Source organism: Rhinolophus hipposideros (genome assembly GCF_964194185.1).
Source record: "Rhinolophus hipposideros genome assembly, chromosome: 22".
Lineage (NCBI taxonomy): Eukaryota > Metazoa > Chordata > Mammalia > Chiroptera > Rhinolophidae > Rhinolophus > Rhinolophus hipposideros.
This window is the reverse complement of record NC_138068.1, coordinates 27114503-27140790: the sequence shown is the minus strand read 5'-3', so window position 1 is coordinate 27140790 and position 26288 is coordinate 27114503. Positions and strand designations below refer to the sequence as shown.

At 41.2% G+C, this 26288-nt stretch overlaps 1 long non-coding RNA gene across 2 annotated transcripts; it reads right to left on the bottom strand.

Annotated features, from left to right (window-relative positions):
- Positions 1 to 380: 380 nt before the first annotated feature.
- LOC308490666 lies at positions 381 to 26263 on the bottom strand. 2 transcript variants are annotated; one of them, XR_013992254.1, is made up of 4 exons: positions 26057 to 26263; positions 22757 to 22808; positions 6643 to 6732; positions 381 to 2046 (listed from the first exon to the last, which is right to left on the bottom strand). It is a non-coding gene; the product is annotated as an uncharacterized lncRNA (long non-coding RNA). The 2 variants fall into 2 exon arrangements; XR_013992255.1 differs by lacking the exon at positions 6643 to 6732.
- Between the last annotated feature and the right edge of the window lie 25 nt (positions 26264 to 26288).

Here is a 26288-nt window from a genome sequence, read left to right as displayed (position 1 = left end):
TTCTTGTGTTAAAGTTTCCCCATCCCTTTTCTCAACTCACTGAAGTTATGTGGAAATACTGAGTGCTATAAAAAGAGTAAAAACATCAGCCTGCTCCCATTATCCATCCTCACAAATGGCCCTGAACTCCCGCTGTCGTTGGGATGATAGGTTCTCAGGCTTCTTTAGAGAGGAACCCTTCTTGCTGAATGAAGGATTCTAATAAATGAAGCCACCCTCGAGCCCAGAGTTCAAAGGAAGCAGCTTTCGATAACATCAAATTAGATGATTTAGAAAAAGCCTCCGGGAGTCTCCCCACATTTGCCCACATATCCCATGATGCATCAAGACTAGGTTACCTCAGAAGAGCCCCTTTAAATTAAAATACACATAAACAGAATGGCAATTAGAGGTTTCTCTTTAAATTCATGAATGCTTCCAATGGATGACTGTAGAAAAGATTCTTTTGACTAAGCAGATTTACTTCTGACTCGCTGTGACCCATAAGTGACTCTGAAGACCCATAATTCCCCTCTGTTCCTCAGTTTCTTCAGTTGTTACAGAGGAAAAATCCAATAGTCACTTCCCCTCAGAGGACCTCTGAATGATGAATGTTGTCTGAAAACATAGCAGGATATGATTTCTTTGGCCAGTGAAAATTGCAAGGTGAGGATTTCAGCTGTTCCCTGAGATCCCTGGGACACAAAAGTGTGTCCTGGCGAGGAGGTGGAGCCATTCAACAGGAGCCCAGGGTCTTGCAAGAGGGGAGGGTTCAAAGCCCTAAGCCTGTGTGATTTGATTCAGAGGCTTGGGTGGCCCCAAACCAGGCCCATGATAGCAAGACAAGTAAGGTTACAAAAAAATAATAAAGCTTTTTTTCCAGAAATTATATACACATTTGAGAAAAGAGGGGGTTACAACAGGGCGTGGGGCCAAGACTCAACACATAGGCACAAGTGTTGGTGACGGGATGGCTGGTTTCGGCCTAGTATCTGGTTTGGACTGGTTTGAGTACCATGTCTGTTAGGAGAGATCAAAGACACACTTGCAGGCAATACTATGGAAGGTCAGGGAGCCTGCGAAAGTGGGGTTTTCTGGGAACCAAGTAGGGTTGGGGATGTAGGTCTCATGAGGTGCATACAAAGGGGCCTGGATCTCTGTGCTACCATTTAAGTTCCTAAAACGTTCCCAAAGAACCAGTATTGGCAGCCAGGCCAGCCCAAAGGACCCAATGTTTCTTTTAAAATGTAGCAGCACCAGTGTTTCTTTCTAACCGTTACAAAACCCACACACCCAGCTTCAAAATGGAAAGCACCCTCATTGCTTTTGAGAGTTGGGTACTGAGCATCAAACCCACATAGACTGCAGTTTGAGGCCTTGGGACTCATTGTTGTCCTAGGACCAACGGCATTTGTCAGAAATGCAGAATCTCACAGGACCGGGACTAGGGTGAGGCCAGCGAGGCACCCAGGGCACAACATTTAAGGAGACCCTCACCATACAGGCCATGCAATGCCACTCTAGGCACCTCCTTGCCGCATCCTAGTCCCAGCCCCAAGGCCCACCCAGACCTTCTGAATCGGACTCTGCATTTTAACAAGATCTGTGTACACAGTAAAGTTTGAGAAGCTCTGGCCTAAGACATGGGCCATGGATTTGGCAGGAAGAATGTCAGGCACTAAAGGAACTGACAAGGAAGAGCATAAATGCCATACAATCTGCAAGTACACTGGGTTGACTAGTGTCTCCCAAAACTTCATGTCCACCCAGAACCTGGGAACATTACCTTGTTTGGAAATAGGGTCTTCGCAAATGTAATCAAGTTAAGATGCGGTCATACTAATTTAGGGTGGGCTCTAAATCTAATGACTGTTGTCCTTATAAGAAGAGGAGGAGAGACACACAGACACATGGAGAAAGAAGGCCACATGATGACGGAGGCAGAGATCGGAGAGATGCAGCGCAAACCAAGGAATTCTAGGAAGGGGCAAGGAGGATTTTCTCAAGAGCCTTCAGAGACATCACCATCCTGCTGGTACTTTGACTTCAGACTTCTGGATTCCAGACCTGCAAGAGAATAAATTCCTGTTGGAAACCACCAGGCTTGTGGTAATTTCTTAGGGAAGTTCTAGGAAAATAATGCAGCCAGAATTGTCACATCTTTAAAAATGGGATGCTGCCTTCCCCACCATGTCACTCACTAGACTATGGGAAAGAATATGTGAGAGACTAACACAAAGATGCTTTAAAAACTATAAAATGCAGTGAGAACATTTGTAATGAGAACATTTTCAATTATAAAAGTATTTTATGCAGTCGTCTTCAAAGAAACGTGATAGTTTGTGTGATAGTTGGATTATTGTTCAGCAAATACTTGCTCCCTCTTACTGTGGGTAGTGTATACTTCCTGCCCCATTGATGTGCTTAGCCATGTGACTTCCTTTGGCCAATGGGATGTTAGTGGATATGATGTGAGCAGAGGCCCCCAATGTGCTAGTACAATTTGGCTGGCCTCTTGCACTCCTGCCATCCACTGTGAGAACAGCTCCCAGGTAATCACCTAGGCACAGAATGAGACACATGCAGCAGATCTGAACCTGATCCACAGCCTAGCTAAACCGCAGCAAAACCTAGCTAGATCAGCTGACCCATAGACTATTAGTATGAGAATAAATTCTTGCTATTATAAGCCACTGGGTTTGAGGGTAGTTTGATAAGCAGCATTATTGTGGAATAGCTTACTAATGCAGGATGAAATATCACACAAAGTAGAAAAGGAAATCTTTCCACACTAAAACTATCTAAAAACATACACTGTTGCCAATTTGAAGTGTCTTTCTAGTCTTTATACCATCTCGTATCCTACTTTTTTTGTTTGTATTTTAATATGATATCTATTAAGTCATTCCAGATTCATGGAAATTAATTAATTTGTGAAATATTCGTGAATTAATCCATGAAAAAAATAGCTATTTGAGAGCTGGCAGAATGCAAAGTAGGAGGCTATGATCTCACTCTAAAGCAGCCTAAAACTTCTGATGTAGAATATGATGCTTCTTCTTTTAAGACAATTTTTTTCTTTCTTTTTCTTTTTCCCACCTTCATCTACACACCCTCCCATCACCTTTGGCAACCACCAATCTGTTCTCTGTTCCAATGAATTTGTTTTTTTCAGATTCCACATATAAATGAAATCTTACAGAATTTGTCTTTATCTGTCTGACTTATCGCACTTAACATAATGTCTTCAAGGTCCATCCATGTTTTCCCAAAAGGCAGGATTTCTCTCCTTCTCCTGGCTGAATAATATACCATTGTGTACATTTGCCACATTCTCTTTACCCATTTATCCACTGATAGACTCAGGTTGGTTGCATGTCTTAGCTACTGTGAATAATGCTATAATGAACATGGGGCTCTTCAATGAACATTTAGCTCTTCAAGATAGTGATTTCATTTCCTTCAGATAAATACCCAGAAGTGGAATTGCTGGATCATATGGTAGCTCTATTTTTCATTTTATGAGGAACTAGCACACTGTTTTCCATAGTGGCTGCACCAATCTGCATCCCCATTTTAAGATATTTTCTTGCTTGCTTTTCTGATCCTATCCAGGAAATTCTCTTACAGATTCTGAATTTGATCATGTTTCACCATAGCCAAAAAGCATTGGCCTGGTCAAAAAGGAAATTAGAACAACAGTAGAGGAATATCTGAGCCCCAGTTTGAGAGTGCATGTCTCCTCATCTGTAAAACCAGAGTTTGCATTGTGTCATTTCTTGTAACTCTTTGTACTCCAGCATTCTTTGATTATGGTCCATTTTCCCCCACAATCAGGTTGAGATATATCCTCCATTCTGATGTAATAATCCGGGGTCTTTGCCCCATGCCTGTGCTTTTTTCCTCAAATCTGGCATCTCTCTGTCAATACAGCCCCATTATCTGAGTCAGACCACATAATTATGTAACTCAAATTTCAGGGTGGGTTGACAGACAGCCATGGCTGTCAAATATGCCCCAGAGGCAAAAGGGATACCAAGAAGGTAAATGGTTATACCAACCAATGTTAGAGCAAGTGAAATCAGGCTTCTGCCTCCCCAAAGAGTAGTCTCAACAATAATAGAGCTAGTGTTACATGGCTAAAAGAATTAGAAGGCTGACATGTATTAAGGGCTATCACTTGTTTTTCCCATGAGTTATTTCAGTTCAACCTCTGTGTGAGGTAGTTCTCATCAGCTTCATTGTACAAACTAGGAAATGTACAGTGGTGTGCTGATTAATGTTCAATAACCCTGTGGGTGGGAGGGAGCCCTGATTTGCCAATTTCCCTGGTGTAAAGACCTCCACCACAGACAACATGACATCATTGAACACAGAGTTGGAAAGAGATTCAAACACTCAGCTCTCTGACAGGGACAAGCCAACTCCGGCACACACTGTAACTATGTACACAGAAACTTGTCAAGGTCACCCAGCTAGAATGTGGGAAACAAGGATTTGAACTCAGACCTTCTGACTTAGTGCTCTTTAGCACTACTCTTGATATTCCCATGTGAATGGCAAGGCCTCTTAAGACAAAAGCCAAAAGACAAAATTATTTGTGATAATACCCCTGAGATGATTTTTTCCAGAACATGTTTGGGTATGGACTACCAAAACTCCAGAGACATTTTTCTCCTCTAATTATATTATACTAGGTTGCAAATGCCAAAAGAGTGGAAATTTCTACTAAAAAAATATTCTGATCCCAACTGCTGGCCCACTTGTCTAATAATGACATTTGATTGCAAATCTGAGTCAGAGGTAGGGTTCAGGAGAGTAGGAAAGAATTCTGTCTTCTTCCCAACAAAGCAAACACTAGACCTTGACCTGAGATAACCCCATCCACCCCTCTCCCCATGACTGGTTAGCCCAGGTCTTGCCGTTGCATATAAGTGATTAATGTCAATTCCACCAGAGAGAGGTGACTTTTCCTCAGGGACTGAGCTCTGTTTTTAGACATTGAGTGAAATGTTCTTATTCTGACCTTTTCCTCCCTTTATAAATGGTTCTTTGAATAAGGTAGACGTCAGGGAATCCAATGAGCAGCCAAACAGTTGGCAAGAAGCTGTTGAATAATTCATTGCTTATAACCTAAGCAAAACTCACTCTAGGATAAGGGGCTGCAAATGCAAGTACACTCAGGGATAGATGATGTACATGAGCATAGTCAGTTAGACATGAGAGCACACAGATTTGTGAGGTATGCCCTACCTACTACTCATATGTCTTAAACATATGTAAATATATATCAAATATATCTGAGAACTTAATGTAGCCTACGAGCCTATAGTTGTCAAGCTATGCTAGGGTTCAGCCAATTGTAATTCAAGCATACTCACATATATATTATACATTGTGCGTATTTTTCTATTATACAATCTATATAATTTATATAACATAAATATATGTAATTTATATCACACTATATAATTTATATAATTTAAATGTTATATATATATATATATATATATACACAAATGTTATATACATATATCTAACATATGTATGTATGTTAGAATTGCTTAGCTACAAGGGACCGAAAATCAAAAATAATAGAGGTTTTTCTCTCTTCTACCCAAAACTCATAAGACATGTCAGGGACCCACATCCTTTTATCTTTTCACTCTGCCTTGCACAGCTTCTACACACAAAGTCAACTCACAGTCTAACATGGCTGCTTTAGCTCCAGACATTATGTCACATGACTTCACTTAGCTACAAAGGAGCTTGTATTTGGTCTTTATTGAAAGTAGCCATGGGCTCAACTGAAGATCAGGGTTCTTTTAGTGATAAAGAAGGTGAGAGTAGATATTGGGAAACAAGTAGCTCTGCCATAAGCACCTGTTATGTTCCAGGCACTATGTTAGCTGCTAAGGACAATATAATATATTGGAAGAGTTTATAACCTAGCAAGAGACAGATATCTGCACAAATAACTATAAGGTTATATGATAAGTATTATTATATAAAAAGAGACATCTGAGAACAAAAAGGAGGGAATTATTGCTTTTGCTAGAATCAGAAGCAAATTAGGAAGGATTTCCCAAAGGATGGGACATTTAGGCTTGGCCTTGAAAGATGAGTAAGAGATTGCCAAGTTGGGAGAAGGGTGAGTATTAAGTTAATCTTGGCAGAGGGGCCATCAGTAGAGAGCCAATAAATGTTCTTATCCATGAAATGCCATGATTACACTTGCATTTTAAAAATATAAGACTGACAGCTGATGGAGGATAGATGGAGGGAGGCCACACTGGAAGTTGGAGGGTCCATTAAGATACGGCTGTGACAGCCAAGTTAAAACTTGGGGACTGGAACTTAGCCAGTGGAAAGAGAGGTAGAGCAATTTGAGACCTGCCTCAGAAATAAAATCATCAGACTTTGAGATTGTGGCCAATACTATAATATTATTTACCTACCAAAATCATTTCCCTTCCTCCTTGCTAACAGAATTTGATTTTGGCCCCAGCGATGAATCTTTACTGGTCTACACCAATCATGACAATCCTATTCCCCAACATCCCAGCTTCCTTTGCAGGTAAAGGTGGCCATGTGACCCAATTCTGACCGATGAGGCCCAAGGTGATGTATGCCATGAAGATTTGTGGGAAAGGTTTTTCTAACCTGACGAAAACGATATTCATCTTCACCTTCACCCTTCCCCATTCTTCCTGCCTTGATGTGGATGCTATACCTGAAGGTACAGTAGCCATCCTGCAACCAGAAAACAACAAGCATAAGGATAAAGGATAGACACTAAAGATATGGCCTAAAAATGGAAAAAGTCTGTGTCATCATGGAGTAGCTGAAGGGAAATCAATATCTGCCTAACTCTAGACTTTTTGTTATGTAAGAAAAATAAACAAATTTGGGGGATCCAAGATGGCAGAGTAAATAAACACTGTGCTTGCCTCCTCCTGTGACCACATTAAACTTACAACGAAATGATAGAACAATCAATCTGGAGAATCATCTGAAGTCTACCTGAACAGAAGTCCTATAACTAAGGATATAAAGAAGAAGACATGTCAAGACTGATAGGAGGCACAGAGACATGAAACAGGCTGGCCCCAATCCTGCGTGTGATGGATGAGAATCAGGAGAGATATCTCAGCCCCAGAGGGCCCCTCCCTTGGGGGAGTGAGGGACCCCAGCCCTACGCTGTGCTTCCCAGCCCAGTGTACCAGTGCAGGAAAGAGGAACCCCCACAACATCTGGCTGTGAAAAATAGTGGGGATTCTGACCATCTGGATGAGACAGAAGACTGCAAGAAACACAAACATACCCTTAAAGGGCCAACGCACAGACTCAGTCATTCACAGACACCCACCTTAAGATCTGTCAGAGGGACGGTGATTCGGCAGGTGTCAAAGGCGTACTGGGAGAGACTGAGTTGTATGGCTGCAGGATGAGGACTAGAGGGAAAATGGCAATTTTCCCTGTGTAGAATCCTTCTCCCGTGCAGTAGGAAGGCAGGCACCATCTTTCTTAGTTTGAGCCCTCCCCCACACAGTCAAATCTAAAACTGCATTGGCCTGGTGAGCTCCACTCACTCCATCCTGGTGACTCCCTAGGACGTCACCTCACCCAACTTGTGCATCACCAGGGGCAATTTCATGGTCAGCAGCCAGCCTAGCCTGTGCTGCACTCTTTCTTGGACAACTTTCAGGGGTCTGTGGGCAGTGGCTGACCTTAATGTGCTCTGAGATTTTTTTCTGAGTAGCTCCAGGTTCAGCACTGGTACCAGACCAGAATCTACATGAATCTGGTGAACAACACTTGTCCCACCCTGGTGACTCCCTGAAATCCTGCCTTACTCAACTTCCACACCACACAAGGCTCTATCAGTGCCTGAGCCATACAGGAGCCAGCAGGCAGCAGCAGGCTTTGGAGTGTACTGGGCTTTTTGTGGAGCTACCCCAGGCCTGGTACTAGTGGCAGCTGTCCTCTGTTCACAGTGTAGCCTCCTTCATGCATCTCCAGATCCACCACAGGCAGAGACCAACTGCAGATTGCTTTGTAGTTCCTACCAGGTAGTCTCTGGCCAGTCACAGGCAGTGGCCAACTTGGGCATGTACCAGAGCCACCTCCAAGGGCCCCAGAACCAACATACCCAGAGGTCAGTTTCAGACCACAGCAGAGTACCACCCAATTAGCCCCATAAGTGGCATACCCAAAGGGTGGTCTCAGCAGGCACCAGAGACTGCTGGGGTGAATCCCATTCTGCAGGGTAAGCCCCCATACAGTAGTTCATAAGCTGTGGATGAGGCCAAACTCCACAGCCAGTCAGCCTGAGAATCAATCCCCACCATGGATGTACCAATAGCAATCAAGATTCAATGATAAGAGGAGGGTACACACAATCCACACAAGGGATACTTCTGGAGCACCCAGAGCATGTGACCAGAGACACAGGACCACTGGGCTGCACAGAGTACCTACTACATAAGACCATATGACCAAGAGTTTGAGACATAGCAGATATACCGTGTTTCCCCCAAAATAAGACCTAGCTGGACCATCAGCTCTAATGCATCTTTTGGAGCAAAAACTAATATAAGACCCAGTCTTATTTTAATATAAGACCAGGTATAATATAATATAATATAATATAATATAATATAATATAATATAATCAGGTCTTATATTAACTTTTGCTCCAAAAAAACACACTAGAGCTGATGATCCAGCAAGGTCTTATTTTGGGGGAAACACAGTATCTAATACATAGAAACAAACACAGAGAGGTGGCCAAAATAAGGGGGGAAAGTAATATGTTCCAAATGAAAGAACAGGAGGAAACTCCAGAAAAAGAACTAAATGAGATACAGGCAAGCAACCAACCAGATACAGAGTTCCAAACAATGGTTATAAAGATGCTCAAGGACTGTAGTGAGAACTTTAACAAAGAGACAGAAAGCATGAAAAGGACATAGAAACCATAAAAAAGAACCAGTCAGGAATAAAGAATACAATAACTGAAATGAAGAATATATTAGGTGGAATCACCAGCAGACTAGGTGAAGCAGAGGATGAAATCAGCAATTTGAAAGACAACAGAAAACACCCAATCAGTAGAGCAAAAAAAAAGACAGAATTTTTAAAAAGATGACATTTTAAGAGTCCTCTAGGACAACATCATGCACAACAACATTCATATGATAGGGACACTGGAAGGACAAGAGAGAACAAGAAATTGAAAACCTATTTGAAGAAATATTGACAGAAAACTCCCCTAATCTAGCAAAAATTTTAAAAAATAGATATATAAGCCCAAAAAGCACAGAGAGTCCCAAACAAGATGAACCCAAAGAGGCCCACACCAAGGCACATAATAATTAAAATGTCAAAGGTTAAAGACAAAGAGAGAATCTTAAAAGCAGCAAAGAGAAAAGGCAGTTAGTTCCCTACAAGGGAGCTCCCATAAGACTGTCAGCTGATTTCTCAACAGAAACTTTGCAGGCAAGAAGGGAATGGCAGGAAATATTCCAAGAGATGAAAAGCAAGGACATACAACCAAGATCACTGTACCCAGCAAAGCTATTATTTAGAATCAAAGGATAAATAAAGAGCTTCCCAGACAAGAAAAAGCTAAAGAAATTCATCACCACCAAACCAGTATTATAAGAAATATTAAAGGAACTTCTTTAAGAAGAAATGGTGAAAAAAAGAACATAAATATGAATAATAAAATGGCAATAACTGTGTATCTATTAGTAATCATTTTAAATGTAAATGGATTAAATGTTCTAATAAAAAAACATAAGGTGAATGAATGGATAAGAAAATAAGCCCCATACATATGCTGTCTAAAAGAGACCTACTTCAGGTCAAAAGATATACACAGACTAAAAGTAAAGGGATAAAGAAAGATATTTCATGTGAATGGAAACAAACAAACAAATTGGGGTAGCAATACTTATATCAGACAAAATAAAATGGACTTTAAAGATTTGAAAGAGACAAAGAGGGACATTACATAATGATAAAGGGATCAAGACAATCAGAGGATATAACCTTTGTAAATATTTATGCACCTAGCATAGGAGCATCTAAATATATAAAGCAAATATTGACCAACATAAAAGCAAAGATCAACAGTAATACAATTATAGTAGGGGACTTTAACACCCTGTTAACACCAATAGACAGATCTTCCAGACAGAAAATCAACAAGAAAACAGTGGACTTAAATGACACATTAAACCAGATGGATTTAATTGATATTTTTAGAGCATTTCACCCCAAACGATCAGAATATACATTCTTTTCAAGTGCACATGGAACATTTTCTAAGATAGACCACATGGTAGGCCACAAAACAAATCTCAATAAATTTAAGAAGATTGAAATCATATCAAGTATCTTCTCTGACCATAATGGTATGAAACTAGAAATTAATTACAAGAAAAAAACTGAAAAACTCACAAACACATGGAGGTTAAATGAAATGTTGCTAAATAATGAATGGGTCAACGATGAGATCAAGATAAAAATCAAAAGATACCTTGAGACAAATGAAAATGAAAACACAATGTCCCATATCTATGGGACAGAGCAAAAGCTGTCCTAAAAGGAAATTCATAATAATACAGGCCTACCTCAAGAAACAAGAAAAATCTCAAATAAACAATCTAATCTTACACTTAAAGGACTAGAAAAACAAGAGAAACTGAAGCCCAAAGTGAGCAGAGGGAAGGAAATCATAAAAATCAGAGTGGAAATTTAAAAAAAAATAGTCTAAAAACAATACAAAAGATCAATGAAACCAAGAGCTGATTCTTTGAAAAAAATAAACAAAACTGGTAAACCTTTAACCAACCCATCAAGGAAAAAAGAGAAAGGACCCATATAAATAAAATCAGAAATGAAAAAGGAGAAGTGACACTGACAGCACAGAAATATAGAGGATTATAAGAAAATATTATGAACAATTATATGCCAACAAATTGGACAATCTGGAAGATTGGATAAATTCCTAGAAACAGAATCTTCCAAGACAGAATCAAGAAGAAACAGAAAATTTGAACAGACCAATTACTGCAAATGAATTGAATCAGTAACCAAAAAACTCCCAAAACAAACAAAAGTCCTGGACTGGATGACTTTATAGGTGAATTTTACCAAACATTCAAAGAAGAATTAACACCTATCCTCTCAAACTATTCTCAAACATTCAAGAGGAGGAACAGCTCCCAACCTCATTTTACAAGGCCACTATTACCCTGATTCCAAAACCAGATACATTACAGAAAAAGAAAATTATAGGCTGATATCCCTTATGAACATAGATGCAAAAATCCTCAACAAAATATTAGCAAACTGAATTCAGCAATACATTATAAAGATCATACAACATGATCAAGTGGGATTTATTCCTGGGATGCAAAGTTGGTTCAATATCCTCAAATCAATTAATGTGATACACCACATAAACAAAATGAAAAATAAAAGTCATATGAATTTTTTCAATGCAGAAAAAGCATTTGACAAAATCCAGCATCCATTTATTGTAAAAACTCTCAGCAAAGTGGGAATAGATGGAACATACCTCAACATAATAAAGGCTATATAAGACAAACCCACAGCTAACATCATACTCAATGGGGAATAGCTAAAAACATTCTTCTTAAGATCCAGAACAAGACAAGAATGCCCACTTTTTCAACATAGTATTGAAAGTCCTAGCCACAGCAATCAGAGAAGAAAAAGAAATAAAAGGCCTCCAAATTGGAAAGGAAGAAGTAAAACTGTCATTATTTACAGATGACATGATACTATATAGAAAGAAACCTAGTTATTCCACCAAAGAAAAACTATTAGAAATGGTCAATGAATTTAGTAAAGTAACAGGACACAAAATTAATATTCACAAATCAGTTGCATTTGTATATGTCTGAAAGAGAAATTAAGAAAACGACATCATTTATAATTGCATCAAAAAATAAATAAAATACCTAGGAATAAATATAACCAAGGAGGTAAAAGACTCATACTAAGAAAACTATAAGAAACTGAAGACAGAAACTGAAGAAGATACAAATAAAAGGAGACTAATACTATGCTCATGGATAGAAAGAATTAACACTGTTAAAATATCCATAGTACTCAAAGGAATCTATAGATTCAGTGCAATCCTTATCAAAATACCAATGGAATTTTTCACAGAACTGGAACTAATAATTCTAAAATTTAAATGGATCCACAAAAAAACCCAAATAACAACAGCAATCTTGAGAAAGAAAAACAAAATTGAAGGTATCACGCTACCTGATATCAAATTATACTACAAGGCTATAGTAATCAAAACAGCATGGTACTGGCATAAAAATAGACACATAGATCAATGGAACAGAATTGAGAACCCAGAAATAAATCCACACCTTGTGGCCATTTAATCTATGACAAAGGAGGCAAGAATATGCAGTAGGGTAAAAACAATCTATTCAATAAATGATGTTGGCAAAACTGGACAGATACATGCAAAAAAAATGAAACTGGATCACATTCTTACATCATATACAAGAATAAACTCAAAATGTATTAAAGACTTAAATGTAAGACCTGAAACCATAAAAATCCTAGCAAAATACATAGACGGTAAACTTTCTGACATTGCTCTTAGTAAAGTTCTTTCTGATCTATCTCCTTGGGCAAGGAAAACAAACAAACAAACAAACAAAATAAATAAATAAATAAATAAATAAATAAATAAATAAATAAATGGGATCACATCAAACTAAAATGGTTTTGCACAGCAAAGAAAACCACCAACAAAATGAAAAGACAGCCTACTGAATGGGAGAAGATATTCACCAATGATACATATGATAAAGGGTTAGTATCCAAAATTTATAAAGAACTCATAAACTCAACACCAAAAAACCAAACAATTCAATTTTTAAAAATGGGCAGAGAACCTGAATAAACATTTCTTCAAAGAGAACATACAGATGGTCAATGGCCATATCAAAAGATGCTCAATGTCACTAATTATCAGAGAAATGCAAATTAAAACCACAATGAGATACCACCTCACTCCTGTCAGAATGGCATTAATAAATAAACAAACAACAAGTGCTGGCAAGAATGCGGAGATAAGGGAACCCTCATGTACTGTTGGTGGGATTGAAAATTGGTGCAACCACTATGGAAAACGGTTGGGAGTTCCTCAAAAAATTAAAAATAGAACTACCTCATGACCTAACATTTCCATTTCCGGGTATTTATCAGAAGAAATTCAAAACACTAACTTGAAAAGATATATGCACCCCTATGTTCATTACAGCACTATTTACAAGAGCCAGGAGATGGAAGCAACCAAAATGCTCATCAACAGACAACTGGATAAAGAAATTGTAGTACATTTATACAATGGAGTATTATTCTGCGATAATGAAATCTTACCTTTTGAGATAACATGGCTGGACCTAGAGGATATTATGTTAAGTGACATAAGTCAGACTAAGATAAATATCATATGATCTTACTGACGTATGGATCTAAAGAACAAAATAAATGAACAAACAAAATGAAAAAAAGAAAAAAATTGTTTAAGCTACTATTAAGCGAATTTTCCATAACTTGCAGCTGAATATATTCCTATTTGATTGTGGTGAACAGTAAACAAGTGAATTTGTAGACTAATGGAGCAGAGGATCAAGCTTGACCTATAATTTCTAGCTTGGCTAGTTGGCTGGGTGGAAGCCCAACTGGTAAATAAATAGAAAGGATACCGGAAAGAGAGATTAGTGGGCGTAGATGGTAAATCTGTTTAGGGTGACTAAGATCTCAATCACTACTTACATGACGCAATTCTATGAAGTATGTTTGGACCTTGGCAATGCTGTTGCTCAAAACATTCTGAGAACTCCCCATTGAATTCTTAGCAAAGCCTGATTCATTTGGGATATCTTTATTGCTGATGGGTCTTCATTACTTTCATGGGGATTCAATTTTTGAAAATATCCACTCTGGGTGGTGAACACGTGATTTATAGATGATGTAACACAGAATTGTACACTTTAAATCTATGTAACTTTACTAACAATCGTCACCCCAATAAACTTTAATTTTAAAAAAAGAAAAAAAGGAAATATGCAAGACTAAATAAGGTGACTTATGATTGATTTAATAAATAAAAGTAACCCTGATAATTGGTTTGTGTGTGTGAATCATAAACTCCTGAAAGCAATTCCAGAACAAAAATTATAAACGTATTTTAATCAGGGAAAGCATCATGCAAAAGGGCACCACCTACCAAGTAACTTTGCTCAATATCAACTCTTGCCAGATAATTTTTTTTAAATCACTCTGAGGAGTTGGTGATCCAAATATCCTCTCAAATAAAATATACAGGTATTTTCCATGTTCTCAATACTCCTAAAAAAGGGAAATGATCTCAGAGTTCTCATCTTGGGTCTTTCACAGACTTATTTTATGAAATCAATCCCAGTTCCTCCAGCAATAAACTGGAAATATAACATCTAAAAGGAGCATGATGGAAACAATTGGTCAGCAACTTCCTAGAATTTGGAATAGCTCTCATAGTTTTCACAAATACTTGGCATAATTAATAATCACCAATAAAGTGATTTGTTATTAACATATTATTAAGGATTAGTAATCATGTACTAACAATCTATATTATTTTCAGTAATGATAGAAAGTCATCACTGTTAAAATCCGCTTTTCAAAAAAAAACAAAAAACTTAACATTCCAACTCTCTGAAATGACTGTTTACCTTCTTTTCTTCTCAAGCTTCCTCAACACCTACCCTCAGCTGATGAGCTTACCGTACATTACTGAGCAGAGCAAACTTATCACGTGGGAAGAGCATCATCTTTTTACTCTGTATCTGTCTTCACAATGTGTTTCTTTCCTCCTGCCCCAGTGAGGGAAGTGCCTAGTCTCTAGCCTTCTCAGTTTCCCCTTGTGACCTCCAAAGGACTTGATTCCTGCAGTTTGCTCTTCTGTCATCTGCATCATTCTCACCTCTCCCCATTTCTTGGTGCATTCCCATCCAGCCCACAAACATGTTCTCTATCTGTGAGGTTTCTATAACAGGGCTGCAAATTATTTAACTGTCTTCCCATCAGGAGGTGGGGTGTCTGCCCCCTTCCCTTAGATCTGGGTGGGCCTGTGGCTGGACTGACTAATAGAGAACAACAAAAGTGATACCACATGACTTTTACATGATACTACATGAAAAGCCATGTTGCTTCTGTCTTGTTCACGGACACTCCCTCTTGGAGCCCTGAGGCTGCCATACAAGAAATTCAATTACCCTGAGGCCACCATGCCAGAGACGCCACAGATAGGCAATCCTGTTGACAGTCCCAGGAGAGCCCAGCCTTCTAGCCAGCCCCACTAAGGTGCCAAAGCTATGAGCGAAGCCATCTTGAACCCTCAAAACCAGCCCATTCAATAGCTCCAAATGATCAGTGACCCCAATCAATGTTGTGTGGAGCAAAAGAATCATCCAGTCAAGCTCTAATCAAATTCCTGACCCACAAAAATCATGAAATAGAATATAAGGACTTTTGCTTTAAGCCTCTAAGTTTTGGATTACATGTTAGGCAGCTACAGACAACTACAACTTTATTAAAAAGGTTTTAAACTTTATCTTGCCCCATTTTCCCACTCCTTTTCATAGTAAAACTGTACTGATGTAGGATTATTTTCTTTGTGCCTGGATTGTGTCTTGTGAAACCGAAGAATGAAAGCATGGACCAAGGAGAGGCGAGGAGTTGTAAAAGAGGATAGTTTATTAAAAGTAAAGAGTACAGAATCACAGCTCTCAGAAAGAGAGGGGGTCCCGACTGGGTTGCCCAGTGACTGAGGCAAAAGTTCTTACTTTTATACCTTTCCTCGCCTGCTTGGGGAAGGGGGCTGGTGCCTTCTAATGGAATTCATCTTTCAGGTTTGTCCTGTTTGCCCACCCTAAAGGGATTAACGAACCCACCCTTATCTGTCAGATCTGCTTATTTGTCTGGCCAAAAGGGATTTATGAGATAATTTATTAACCTCAAGGTGCAGTCTCATATCTTTGTCCTGGAGTGAAGGAGACGTTCCGGAACGTGGAGTTTCAGGATATGGCTGCCTTTTGTTTATTCCACCAGGGACATTCCTGTCTACCTAACGACATGCTAACTAACCAGTCTCAAAACTTCTTCAAAAAGTTAAGAGGACAAATACACACTTTCTCATATCCTTAACTCACTCCTCTCTGGTTTTGTTACGGATACCAGGACCAGAAAGAACCCAAGCAGCACTCAGAGAGTTAGGAAGGTCAGCTTTATTACCATGGCGGGCTCAGTGGAATCCTTCCCAAAATACTGAGCCCCTAGCAAGGTTTTGGGCAGGTTTTTATGGGTTGGGGACTTCCTTGAGTTGGGGAAGGGGTAGGTGTCCTCTGGTGATTGGCTCAGGGTGTGCTTGTAGGGGGTTATGGGAAGTGGGCTGGGGCTTAGGCTGGGGACCTCTCTCTCCACTCGGGCCACTATTTTAGGTCAGTTTTACATGGCAGGGAACTATTTTAGGTCACTTTCTCCATCAGTTTTTGTCCCTAACCCCCACTAAATTCCCCTCTTGTCCAGGTCATAAATGTCCTCCATTTTTCAGTCTCTCAAAACCTGCTTGGCTGTGCCTTCCTTAATGAAACACATCTCTCTCAACTTCTCAACTTTCATGATTCCAAACTTTCCTGAGTTTTCTCCCACCTCCTTGGTTGTTCCTTCTTAGCCTGCTAGGCTGGTGCTTCCTATTCTGTTCCATCTACAAATGTTGGCTTAGTCCTCTTCTCTTCTCTGTCTACACACTTCTTCTAAGTGGCCTCTGTTAGGCACGGTCAGAGGAATGAGTCGCGGGAGAACAAAATTTGTCTATTAGAATTTATTTGGCATGTTTGAGCTGTGGGAGGTCAGGCTAGAAAAGACCATAACCTCTCCAAGCAAAGAGGGGTATGGAGTTTTATAGGAGGGGCATACGAGGCTGTTCCCCCATTCAATGCTGCAGGAGCTTTTCATTGACAAAGGGTTTCAGGGCATGACCAAGCCCTCCAGCTTCACACCTGGCCCTAGGTCGCCGTCCAGAAGCCCAGGCCTGCTGATCACAGGCCCTTAGAAGATAAAACAAGACAGCATCAAGACAAGATGGCTTTTAAGATACGGTTTCTGCTCCTGGCCTAAATATGGCTTAACAGCCTCAACCAGTCTATTGGATTTAAGCATCATCTATGTGTTGATATGTTCAAATGTAACTCTCCAGCTCTGACTTCCCCCCAGAATTCCAAAGTTAGATGTCCAGTTATTTCCTCAACATCTCCTTGTCTACCAGACAAGGTAGAGATATCTAGGTGTATGAGACATCTCAAACTTAATATGGCCAAAGTAGAGCCTGTGATTTTCCTACCTCAAATTCATTGCTTTCTTAGACTTGTCTAACCCAGTAAACGGCATCTCAATCCATCCAATCCTCAGACCAAAGAGCCTAGGGATCATCCCTGAGACCTTCTTTTCTCTCATCCCTTGCGTATTAGTTTCCAATGGCTGCTGTCACAAAGTTGGTGGCTCAGACGATGGACAATATTATTCAGCCTTAAAAAGGAATGAAATTTTGATATATGCTGTGACATAATAGACCTTGAAAACATTATGCTTAGTGAAATAAGACAGACAGAGAAGGATGAATCTTGTACGATTCCACTCATAAGGAGTACCTAAAATAGACAAATACAGACAGAAAGTGTAATAGAGGTGTGGACGGAAAAGGGGTTACATGTGAAACCTGACAAGGTCAGGAGACTGAAAATAACCACATAGAATAGTGTGAACATAAAAATTCCTAACTAAGGTGGGCCATGGCAGGAAGTCATCCTTGGCCTGTAGTTTCCTTGATGACACGAATATATCCGTTGTCTTTTTGCATCTAAGATAACATTCTTTTAGAATGTAAGAGTAATCCCTTTCCAGAGGCCCCAGGAGGCACAAAACCAGAAGAGGAAACTACAAAATTCCTCATTGTTACCTTGTTCACTATGTGCTGTAAAATGCTATTAACTATCCTGTAAGCCACCAATGTAAAAGAAGTGCGTCTCTCCATTTTGCTTTTTATTCAATCCCAGAGATTTCCCCACTTTGCTTTCGCCCAGCCCCTTAATCTACAACCAGTAGATTCCATGTTACCCCCACCTTTAATTCTAATGTATGAAATAAGTTGCACAATGGTCATTTTCTGAAGCATTTTCTCAATCCATTGAGACTTTGCTTCCCGACAATTGTCATCAGTTTGGCTCAAATAAACTCTTATAAGCTTTCTTTTAGGCTGGATGTTTTTTCATCCACAGGTTACCAGGAATTGAGTGTGGGGTTGGGTAGAGGGAGTTATTATTTAATGGATACAGAGTTTTTATTGCAGATGATGAAAATATTTTAGGCATAACAGTGGTGATGGTTACACAATATTATGAATGTATTTAATGCCTCTGTATTGACGTGTACACTTAATGAGTGGTTAAAGTGATAAATATCATGTTATGTATATTTTATCACAATAAAAATAACAACATAAACATTTAGTCTCTTAAGAGTTCTTGAGGTGAAAATTTTGATATCAGTTTCACTGAGCCAAAATCTAAGTGTCAGCAGAGCCATATTCCATCCAGAGAGTTTCAGGACATCCATTTCCTTGCCTTTTCCAGCTTCTAAAGCTGCATTCCCTGCATTCTTCCTACCCTTTCTCTATCTTCAAAGCCAGCAGTGTAGCCTCTTCTTTCAGTCGCCACGTGACCTTCTTCTCTGTAGTAAAATCTGGCTCTTATAAAGACATTTGTGATTACATTCAGGGCTCATCTGGATAATCCAGAATAAGCTCCCCATCTCAAAATCTTTACCTTAATCACATCTGCAAAATTCCTTTTGCTCGATAAAGTGACATTTACAGGTTCCAGGGATTGAGACATGGATATGCTTGGGGACCATTATTCAGCCTACCATACCTTATTTACAATCCATTACCAAATCCTGTGGATTCTACTTTAAAATGTATTTCAAAGGTATATATTTATCTCTACTTTTATTGTCATCATTCTCGAGCCAGCAGTATCATTTCCCCCTTGGACACTTGCAATGCTCTCCTAATTCAACTCCCTAGCTTAGCTCTTGCCTACAATTGACATAGAAACAAGAGTGGCCTTTTAATGCATAAAGCAGGCCACGTACAACTTAGTCAGATGAGCGTTCCTGCCTACCTCTCCCCTCACCCCCTACTCTCCAGTCACAGACATCTGCTTTCTGTGACTCAAACACAGAAGGCTCCTTCCTCCTCCAGTTCTTTGCACATGCTATTCCCTGGAACATTATTCCCAAGGATGACAACTCTATAGCATCCTTGGGTCTCAGTTCAAGAAGCAACCCTTCTTGATGGCCACCTCCACTCTCCTCCCCAATTCCTTTATATAATACCAACCTGGTTATTTCCTTTATCACTCTTACTGCAATTTGTAATTACCTCATTTATTTGCTTAATGTCTGTATTCCCTGACAGAATGAAAGCTCCTTGAGAGGAAGGCCTATATTTCTCCAGCATTTACCGTGTTTCCCCGAAAATAAGACCTAGCCAGACAATCAGTTCTAATGTGTCTTTTGGAGCAAAAATTAATATAAGACCCAGTATTATATTATATTATACCCAGTCTTTTATATTATATTATATTATATTATATTATATTATATTATATTATATTATATTATACCCAGTCTTATATTATAGTAAAATAAGATCGGGTGTTATATTAATTTTTGCTCCAAAAGACACATTAGAGCTGATTGTCTGGCTATGTCTTATTTTCGGGGAAACAAGGTAGGACAGAGGCTAGTGCAGAGCAGATGTTCAATGAATGAATGAATGAACAAACAAACAAATGAACTTGACACCATAATCAAGGCCTGTATCAATCCAAATAGATAAGGCTATGCTGCCATAACCAGCAATCTAAAACCACAAAGTTTGTTTCTCGCACTATATATCCATGTGTTTAGCCTCAGGGGCGCTCTGGTCTTCTGAGACCCAGGCTGGCGGAACAGCCACCATCTCAAATAGTGTCAGTTGCAAGAGGAGAAGAGAGAGCCTTGGACAGTCTCACACGAGCAATTAAATTACAGTAATGTAGCTAATCAATTACAACTCATTGGCCAGAACAAAACATGAAAGCATGGCCCCATTCAACCACAAAGGGTCAAGAAGTACAACCTTAAAGTGGCCAGAAGAAAGAACCCCTGAACTATGTGGCAAATAGCATTAATGACTACCACAGGGCCTTTTACACTATGACCCCAAACCTTTCTAATCTCTTCTCCCTACACTCTTCCTCCCTGGCCCCTGCTATCCTCCTGTCCTACTGCGCTGTGCATTCCCTCAACACTCCACACCTCCTCATACCTCTATTCCTTTGCACATACTGGGCCCTCTGACAGGGATGCTCTTCAGAGGTAATGAGCTTTCTGACCAGTAATTCATTTTGCCTGGTTTTGAACTTTGTATCAATAGAACTGTACAGTGTGTACTCTTATGCCAGGCTTTGTTGTTCAACACAATGTCCATGAGATCCATCTGTGTTGTTGAGCATGACATAGGTCCTTCTTTTTGAGGCTTTGTAGTAGCCCATTGCATGACTAAACCATAATTTATGTATCGATTTTTGTAGTCTTTGGGGTTGTTTCCAATGTGGGGCTTTAATGAATAAATTTGCTATAAACATTCATTGGGAGGATATATGCACTCATTTCTCTTGAGTGCAATTGCTGAGTCATTAAGTAGATATATGCTTCGCATTTACAGACACTGCCAAATAGTTTTACAAAATAGTTGTACCATCTGACATTCCCATCAGCACTAAGAGTTCTAACAGCACTAAGAGTTCTAATTCTAAATTTGGTACTATCAGTCTTTTTCATTTTGGCCATTCTGATAAGTGCATAGTAGTGTCTCATTGTGCTTTAAATTTGCATTTCCATGGTGAGTAATGATGTTAAGTGCATGCTCATAAGCTTATTGGATAGAATGCATTTCTTCATCCCACAAAATATTACTGAACATCCACAGTGCATGTTCAAGTTGCTGTAGCCACGGGAAACAAATAACATCCCAGCTCCATGAGATTCCAAATCATTGCTTTGTTTGTGCAACTCAAATACTTTTGCTTTTGGTAGATCTTTTTTTTTTTTTTAACATATTAAAAACCTAAATAAATATACAGCAAACCATGACTATTCTTCTGTGGGAAATACCAAATAAGAAAATATAACTGATCAGAAACAGGAAAAGCAGAAGTCACAGTTAATAGACACTCATCCAGCAACTCTTTCTTAAGCATGTAGCATGAGCCGGTATGGCCAGACACTCGAATACAGCAGGGAACAAACTGGATATATCCCCGGGCCTGACAGAGCTGGAAGATCAGCCCTCTGTGACATGACAGTGAGCTCCCACTGTTTGTGATGGTTTTGTCTTCTGCCCCTCCTAGACTGGGAACTGCTTGAGGGCAACGTCCTGGTCTTGTTCATCTCTGAGTCCCCATTTTCTATATGGAACACCTGGGGTAGGAACTGGCATGTTCTCAGGACATGTGTGCTGAATTACTAAGCCTGAACCAATCCATTGACCTTACAAATGAAAAATGCAAGACAGACAGAAGCTTAAGAATATAGACATTGTACCCAATAAAATAGTAGCAGCGTTTGGATGTGAACCCAATATCCTGTCCCAGTTTAAGGAGCTTTTACACTTGTGCTGCCTGACAGTGGTAAATTCCAGAATGTGGTTTCTAAAAATGTCTTATGTACAGTTTTGTCCCATTTCCTACAGCCACGAGCAAACTAAAGTGACAGATTAAAGTCTGACCTCTCCTTTCCCATTGAATCTTTTCCATTACAGATTTTAAAAGGATCTCAAGTGGTATTTTTTAAAATTCTAAGCATTTTACAAATCCTGGTGCTGAAATCTTACTGCCATTGAGTGATGCCTCAATAGGAAAATAAACTCAAGTCTCAACGACTGCTGTATTCCCTCAAGATCATTTCCTCACAGGCAGGTCAGCCACATCAGCGGAGAGCACTCAGATATCTTGGTCCCTACCACCCAAAAGCCTTTTTTCTGCATACCATTCTGTGAGGGCTGGCTGCCCGGAGACTTGACAACCTGGTACCGTATCTTCCCACAATCACTCTCCCCTTCTTCCAGCTTATCTCTGGTGTCAGAGAAGAATGCAGCCTTCAAGTTTGTACATTCCAACTCCAGCACTTGGGAGAAGAGCGCTGTGTATAGCCAGCTGCTGTCTGAAGGGCAGGGCAGGGGCAGCTGGCTGAGCGGTTACCTGTCACTGGGTCAGCTCCCTCACTCCACTCCAGGCTGCCAGAGTTGTGAACAGAGCTGGACAGGATGCCCTTGGAAATGTCCAATTCTGGGTCTCTGGGGCAACCACTATTATTATTTATTATTGCAGTTCTATTATTTATTGCTGGAGTTCTGGGAATGGGATCAAAACAGCGGGGGTCAGAACCCCTAAAAACTCTGTCCAGTGACCTGACATTCACTAGCTGTGTTTACTTAGTCATACCTGTGGGCAAAAGCCCACAGGACAGGTGAGAGACCTGGTCAGCGGTGCAAATAAGCCTAGAGCCCAGAACAGAACAGTAAAAATTAGGTGGCCCTCCTTCTCATCGGATAATTGGGACTCACCTGTGTGACCTCAGACAGCCAATTGCCCTCTGTGGGGCTCAGTTTTCTGCCTCTAAAATGGAAAGAGAGGGGTGGAATCAGGCAGGTTCTAAAGTCACTTCTAAGGCCAAGGATTTACCACTCAAATTTTGATCTAAATCAAGAAAAGAAGTGCAGCCAAGTATATAATTACTGGCTCTTTTGTTTTTTTTTCTGTAGGCTAGGGTTTTCCTAACACTGTAATCTTGTGATCTTCTTCTACAAGATTTCCCCACCACCATCAAAGACCCATGAGAGTGTGGGGAATCTCGATTAGAAACTTCGTTGTGCCTCAATTCTCTCCTTGCACTTCCACCTGCCACACACCACGTCCCAGTTCACCCTCACCTGAGACCTTCTCAAGGCTGGGATGCTGCTGGACCTAAGCGGCAACTTTCACTTGAATTCAATGTTTACTCTCTCGAGTCCTGCCTCATCCACTCCAGGGCACCATGGAGGACATTCTGACTCACCATGTACTCTTCCCATTCTTTTGTTGAATATTTGTCTCAAGTGCCAGACTCCACCCTGGGCACCTGGGCTACCGAGAAGAATGACATGGCCCAGTTCTCAGGAAGTTTAGTCCTAAGTTACGCAGGGAGCCATGTCAATCCACCTGATGGCTGTTAGCCCAAGTCACCTGGGAGAGAACACCAAGGGAGGGCCCCCTTGGGAGAAATCGTGAAGGGTGCTACAGCAGATGCTATCAGTGCCCATCCTCTTAGCCCTCCCTGGAGTTGTTTGATACATGCTCAGCTCAAGCCAGGTGTGCCAAGGAGTTAAAGCCACAGGAAAAACCCTCAAGCCAACGAGAAGCAGAAGAAGTAGGTAAATGCCGACACTTCCTTGCCACTTGATGAAAAAATCCGAAGCTGCTCTGCAGTCTCTCGGAGGGTCCCAGTGAGTGACCTCCTCAGTCACACACCTGCAGTGCCTTCCCTTTCCTGTCTTACTTCCTTACTCCCTTTCCATGCTTCTTGGGATCGTCCTCCAAATAAACTACCTGCACCCGTGTCCTTATCTCAGGGTCAACTTTTGAGGGAACCCACAGAAGGTATGGAAGAGTGAACCGAAACAGAGAGTAAGGTGGTCAAGGCGGAGAGCACTCAGGCAGAGGGAGCACTTTGGGTAAAACAATGATGGATAGGACATGGTGTGGCATTTGGCATGGTGTGGCATTTGGAGAACACATACTTTCTGGTCCCAGGACTTTGTCATGGGATCTTAGTATCTTTGTCTGGGGGCGGGGAGGACAAACACAAATACTTCAGTCATCTTTTCCTGACCTCCCAGAGGTGCTGGAAGAGGAGAAGGGGCTAGAGAAGATGGCCGGGCCTTCCCGAGAGGTGCCCAGTGGCTCTGCCCAGGCATCTGATTCAGTCCTGGGCCCTCAGGAGCCCAAGGAGTCAGTTCTGCTTCCTCTGAGAATGAACTGCTCAACCAAGAAAGGAAATTTCCCAACTCTCCTGGCTTCTCATACGATGTACGTCTATCTAAGTATTTGAAAAAGGTTTTCTTGTGTTTATTGGGAATATTACACGTGCCAAATGCTGAGGCTTATGGAAGGCAATATAAAAGCAGTGGTTAAGCCAGACAGACTAACTAGTCATGTGCTCAGAGCCTACTCAGCCTCTGTGAGCCTCAGTTTCCTTATCTGTAGCATGGGAATAATAATCAGAACCTGGTGAGGATTCAATATGATAATGCATTAGGCTCTGACTGTAGTAAGTGCTCAATTTAAAAAGGGGGTAGTGGTGACAAGCAGAATACATCCACTGGGGCAAGGCCAATGTACCACCTGGGTGAGACTGGTAAGCAAACTCTGCCACCAGACTCCTCAGCTCAAAAGCCCAACTGCTCAGTCCCCAGGGTGTATCTGCTTGGGTTGGGTATCACCAGAGCCAGAGCAACAGAGCAGTTCAGAGGGCTAAGCTCGGACGTCAGGTCAGCCAGTCCAGGCCAGGCCCTTGCCGCCATTGGTGAACTAGCCAACAAGCATCAGGGACAAGAAGTTGGCTCAAGGGCCTGGGGCTCTGGGCAAACACAGGGCAATGACTTCAGGGAGCTCCACAACCAGAGCCTCCCCAGATCCCTTGCCCCACTGATGTACAGAGGAGACCCCAACATTACTCCTCTTTTATAGCCCTTCATAGGGGGACAACTTCTTTTCTCCTCAGGGTCTCTGTTCACACAGGTAAGTTTCAGTGGATTCAGCTTCCTCTCATCTGGGCAGCTCTGCCTGAACCCCCCAAGCCCCTGCTGGCCTCAGGTGGTCAGTCCATTTCCTCTAAGGTAGAGCCGGCTGTTTTAACTCTGAGAGAAGCTGATGTTTTCATTGACCTGCTGGGTGCTCTGTGCCTGGTAAACCAAGCAAAGGCAGAGGTAAGGGCCTCACTGGAGGCTGCCTCCTCGCTGACACCCGGGTCCTCTCACCTTCACACCTTTCCCTCGACTTCTCCCTCCCATTTGGCCTTCTGTGTTGTCCATGGTGCAGCATTTCTACCTCTGGGGCTCCCTGGGTGGTGACTGCACTGTCTCAGAACAGGCTTCTCCCCGCCCCCACCTGGGGCCAATGAAAGAACATTGCTGAGCAGCAAGGCCGTGGCTGGCACTGAGGCTGAAAGGATATTTTTGAAGCTTTGGGTGGAGAAGGCCTAAAAGGAGATCCCCAAGGCTGTGCAATTATCCAATTAACCTAACATGCCAGTTCCAAGGTGTCCTGGAGTTCCTCAGCGCTGCTCAGATAAGGACTGACAGGAGGAAAGATCATGTAGTTCTGGTCTCAGGGTCTGTGTTCAGAACACTGGGAATGATTCACCCCTGGCCTTCGGGGTGAGGGAGAGGGTGTAAATCAAAGGTCCTCAAAAAAAATTACGAGTCTTGGAACTCAGGGGGAGAAAGGCAGTGTCTGCTCTAAACAAACATGCTCTAAACAAACGTGCTCTAAACAAAGTTCACTTAGCGTTGTCACCACAGCTTCAGGGAGACCTGGGGCTCTCGGTAAATAGGATTAATAACTCCAGCCATGATGCGGGAATGTTCTTTCTGCATTTCCGCCCTCTTTATTTATTCCCCCCAATTATGAGAGATAAACATCCACAGTATCACTGTGATACTGAGGGCACCCATTAGCCCTCAGGTCCCAGAGAAACCAAACCAAACCTTCTTGGGAACCCCGGGATCTAGTTTGAGCCTGCCCTTGCTCCCAGACTCCTCTGAAGAACTCCTCTCTGGCCACTTTTTCCTGTAAATCTCTGCAGGCCTTCCTATGGACTGGGTTACCTTCCTCCTTTGGGGCACAGGGCTTCCTCCTCATTCCGGCTCACCATTCAGCCTCCAAGCATTGTAGAAAACAGGTAACCACCTGGCAGGAGGATCAGATTCCTGGGAGGTGACACTGCCACCTCTGCCTCACTGCGCCCATTAGCCCTCAGCCCTCACTTTGGCCCTGGAGAGCTGACTCCCTCCATTTCTCAGGCCTGGAAAGGCGGAGTAAGGTGAAGATGGGGGAGGG